At 33.7% G+C, this 5089-nt stretch overlaps 1 protein-coding gene across 1 annotated transcript in view; it reads left to right on the top strand.

The window, feature by feature from the left end:
• The first annotated feature begins 1691 nt into the window (after positions 1-1691).
• Positions 1692-5089, top strand: part of LOC123005331 (leucine-rich repeat-containing protein 24-like) — a 38396-nt gene continuing 34998 nt past the window's right edge. The window contains exon 1 of the mRNA XM_044399020.1: positions 1692-1782. The gene's annotated coding sequence lies outside the window, so the exon portion shown is untranslated. The remainder of the gene's footprint in view (positions 1783-5089) is intronic.

Below are 5089 nucleotides of genomic sequence, written 5' to 3' on the forward strand. Positions count from 1 at the left end.
CAATTCGCTTGGTTTTGTTATGCTGAGTGAAATAATTCTGGAAAATTTTTCACAAATGGATTTTGTAAAATTGGATTTTTGCGTTGGTTGTAGCTCGAGTTTAAATTTTTTATTTCTTATGCTTATCGGGATATAAATCAATATTCAATCGGTGTTTTATTGATGATTATTTCGCCCCTACATAGACACGATATAGAGGTGGAAATACTCTTGCCTGAATAAATTCTAAGCGAACTTTCGGGAAATTTATGACATTTAACGACACCTAAACCCCGAAATTCAGTGTAAGAATTTTCTAAAGCGACAGATTTGGAACAACTCATTTTCACGAAAACTCGTTCTCGCTGGAAATATATCCTCACAATATTGTTTCCAGCCCGGCAACAGTATTAATTATAACTGAGTTTCGCCGCCTTCACATCTAATCTGAAATTTCCGATTCAAAAAATTCTCACACGAGACGAGACGATTGAGAAAATATTTGTGTAGCGAAACAGAAATTTCGTAAAATTGAGGCGATTAAATGCGAGATCGTGATTTATAAATGTTTAGTGGTATTAGATTGCGAGTCTACGAATGGATTACGCTGATCTGAGCTAAGTTTTTAATCTTTTGCAAGGGATAAAAACCCGACTAACTTGCACAAACCGGAAATGCAGCTAATACTTTTAAGACTAAGTGATTGTCGAGATGGTTCTTTAAAGATGCCGTCTGTGGTCTGTGCTTTTTACATTTGTTTCTCTAAATAAGGAACGAAAGCGGGTGCCTTGGGAAAACGATCGAATGTCTGCAATCTCTCGCTGAAATTTTTTATTTTTTATTTGCACGGTTGCACACAAAATCAAATTTGTATTTATTAAATGTAAATTCTCATTTCTATATGCATAGAAAATACACATCGCTCGAACAAAACAACGTTAATTAAAACACTTTTCTAAGCGTATAAAAGTTTCTTTATTGACTTTGTTTTGAGGCAGAAATAAAAACTCGTATATTTCACGAAGTATGGAAACAATAAAGAATAAAATAGAAATATAACAAGCAAACTTGAATATCTTAGAAACCGTAGAGCTTTATATTCTGCAAACATTTTATGTAATGTGAGGCTATTTCGTGCCATTATATGAGACTTTAAAGTGAAAAATGTGTGCTAAAAATTTAATATTGTGGTTGAAGTCTTAACAACTCCACACTTATGTTTGCAAATCAAAAAATGTTTTGAATAGATTATAAAAAAGTGATAGCTTTTGTTCTATCCTTCTAAGCTTCTGCCCGGATTTGCTCCATCCGATTTTCATTGTTTGGACTTGTGAAAGAATTTTTCAGGAAAAAAGTTTCGGTCAAATGATGAAGTTGGGAACATGCAACGTAAAACCTCATTCCGGCACGGAATCACAAAACTTCCAAATCGATGCCGAGGGAAACCATAATTTAGTAAACAAAAAGAAACTATTTTCTGAGTGCATCTTGTTAAACCAGTAAATTAGAAAATATAACTCGATGCTTTTACCCAAACCTTGCGGTTGAAATAAAATCAGCTTAAAGCGATTGTAATAATCTGTTAATTTTCTATCGGTCGCTGAATTAATTTTCTTCCATGTGATTTGAAAATGTGGCTATGGATTACCGCACCGGCGCCTTGGACGCCTGGCGTCGGGGAGCACGGCGTCGACTCGTGTCAGTCTATTGGTAGCACTGAAGCGACCGCGACCTTAACTTTAAATCCCAATTAGAAATGTTTGTGTGTTTTGGACTATTTCGACAGCTATGTGAGCTTTCAAGGTGAGCTTTGGCCTTTTTTATCAAACAAACTGAAACTTTTTTCAAGTTTGATACAACGAAAAAGTTTCTTTCGTAAATAAGTGCAATCCCGCTAATTTAATAAGGCTTCCCTCATACATTTTGATGAATTGCCGTCGCTCGCCTTGCATTTATTCGCAGTAAACCACCTGGGCAAATGAGAAATTAGGCGAGTCATTGCAACAGATGCTCGTATCCTTTTATCTCTCGCTAAATTTAATAAAACTGATGCGGGGAATTTGTCAAGACGGAGAGCGGCATCGATTGTCCACTTGTCAACTCGGATTAAAATAAAATCGCTATTTTTTACACCGACTTGGAGATTAGAGTTGATGATGAACACAGGGGTGTCAGCGATCGAAACATGAAAAATTTTCAGAGCAGTTGTGACCTTTCACCACACGAAATCACAGGCTTATCATCAATTAAAAAAGTTGTCCTGAAAACCTGAAATTGGGTTCAGTGACTTGTTCAAATTCTGTTTTGGCAGGCTTTGAATCCGCCTTCGGGTCACATGCAATTTAATTTGTTGCGCGATTCAATATTTTTGAGAACGACTTGTTCATGTAGAAATTTTCAGATTTTTCCTTTTCTTTGATGCACTGGTTTCCGAGCCAAATAACTTTACAACTCTTTAATAAATTTAGCCCGACTTCTGCAAACTCACGATTACTTACAAATCGAATCAACAAAGACCTTTTTACATATAGTAGACTGGAAATGGAGATATTTCGGTTTTAGTAGTCATGCACACAAAGACAGTTTTAGATAAATGTTGACTTTCACCTTAATTAAACAAAATTTTGAGTGGAAAAGAACAGTCGGGATTATTTAAAGGCTTTGAGTAATCCTTCGGGAAAGTGCGAAGAAAGTTTGGAAGACACTACGTATGATTAAAATACATCATGTCGGGAATATAAAGAGGGATCCTACATGGATTTCAAAGTGCCCCAAAACCCAGGGGAGAAGACTTTGAGAAAGGCTGCTCCATTACAGCGAGCTTTCCGAATTCCATATTTCACTCTTTTAAGTTAGAATTGATAAAAAACCTGATTTCTTATAAAATTTGGCCGTTGTGTGTAATTGGAGTTAATGTCCTGGACTTGAATGACCCTCTGACCGTTGTCATCTCTTTGAAATGCAAAGACTGGTAAATGAGACTTTAATCCAGTTGCAAAGCTTCGTGAACAAAACGAGATCTTTTAAATGGCATTAGTCGCTTCTCCAAGTGCTCATTTATTACGTTTATTGTAGTCCGTCTAGTCTGGATAAAAATCGGACGAGCATCAATCAAACAAACGTAAAATCCTCCTCCCACTCGTTTTGGACTCACATTCTTGGCCCAAAAAATGTTTTTTGTAGAAACTCTAGTTTTTACCTCGATTAATATCTTATCACAGCTAGATTGAGAAGAAACTTGTAACTCGATTAAGACATTTCTCCTTTGAGAAATTAATTCGATTAATAATGCAACCAGTACAATTTGACGCCCTAATAACACTAATGGAATAAAATGCCACACAAAGGCGAATTACTCATCATTTTTATCTTCTGCCAGTCATTAGAGCAAACAATTCCTTTTATATCACATAAAAATCTTTTTGGACGTATCGGAGTAAATTTGTTTAGTTTGCTGGTGAAAGCGTAAACATTTTTCACGAAACTTTATGGTTTATTGAGTTATTCTATTAAATTCGGGACAAACTCGGAACACATTGTATAAAAGGCGGCCAAAGTTTCTTTCACCCTTGCTTTGCGAACGTTTTATTATTGCAAAGTGGAACTTAAGAAACTGGTTAATTTTTGGTGCAGTGTTCTTCAAGTTGTCATCAATTCCAGTTAACGAGCGGCATAGCTGCGAGCCCCCCCATAATTTCTAAAAAACATTTTCGATAGGATTTCAGCACCGTTTCTGGTCTAGTTAACTAAAGTGTGAAGGCGTACAAATCCCGTTTTAATTTGCAACTTTGCATTTTTTCAATAACAAACTTTTAAAGTTTTATATTGTTTCCGGAATAATTTAGGTGTGTCAATATTGGCAAATTGAAACCGGGCAATTTTATGAACTTTCTATAATTGTTCGATAGATAAAGTTTAAACAGTCCAACTTCTGATTCGGGTAGTTAAGCCCGGAAATGGATATATATTTTGCAAAAATTCGATCTTTGTTGTGCAAGTTTTGATTACTCGCAGCTTTCACGGAGCTTTGCAAAGAAGGGAATATTCACTTCAAATAATTGAAAACGGTATGAGAAAAGTTTCATGAAAGCAACTTATGATTTTGTGCGAAGTATTCTACTTATGTTGGTATTGTCTAATGTGAATTAACATAAAAGCTCTTTTACCAAGCGATTTAAGAAGAAATTCCTGTTTTAACGAGAAAAGTAAGCTACTACATTGTGCTATCAAAAATAACTAGCGAATTTTTTAGTTCTCACAAATCCGGAATTTTATCTCTCATAAATTCAGCCACTTTCTTATACGTTTTTGAGTCATTAGCGCTTGTAAATATGAATTATCACAAAAAACTTTAGTGTTTGTAAAGTTTATTGCCAATAACCCTTTATCGTAATTGACGCAGCTTATAAAATCTTGAAAGTCATCTCAAATTCTTTATAAAAATGAAAGTGGCATATTTCAGGGGGCCTAAATAGAAGGTTTGCGACCACTAAACAACTTTATTTTCTCGATAAAGAGTGTCGTTTCAGTTTTGTTAGTTGAATTAAAATCGAGCGTAGGGAAATTTGACTCATCGAATTGGGGATTTCTAGTGTCGACCCTTGATTTTAAAAAGAAAATTAAAATTGTGGAATTTTGAGTATGACGCAAAATTGCAATTAAAAAGACAGATTAAATTTAGAAATCTTTAAATTAAAAAGATTTCAGTATGTTTATAATTATTCACACAGGAATAAAGAGCTTTAGTTTAAAGACGATGTTTAATTTTAAATTGAGTGTTTAGATTTTTAATTAAAAAGAAATTGCATAAAGTTAAAATTTTTTGAAGTTTTTGACAAAACTAATAATTTTGTTGGAAAATTTAAGGTTCAAACTTAGAAATTTGGAAAGAACTACTAAAAATTAGTGAGAATTTTAGCTTTTTATATTTTGCGTAAAAATTTAAAAACTCAAATAATAATATCTTGAAAAACTAAAGTTTAAAAATTTCAAAATCATGAGTGCAAGATGCAAAGACGGATTTTTAAATAATCATTAATCACTAATAAATTTTGAGTAAAATAAAGAATATGAGATCTTAAAAATTTTTGAAATTTTAAATTAAAATCAA

The sequence above is a fragment of the Tribolium madens genome, unplaced genomic scaffold (assembly GCF_015345945.1).
Source record: "Tribolium madens isolate multiple individuals breed KSU strain unplaced genomic scaffold, Tmad_KSU_1.1 Scaffold_20;HRSCAF=117;Tcas5.2_LG4, whole genome shotgun sequence".
Lineage (NCBI taxonomy): Eukaryota > Metazoa > Arthropoda > Insecta > Coleoptera > Tenebrionidae > Tribolium > Tribolium madens.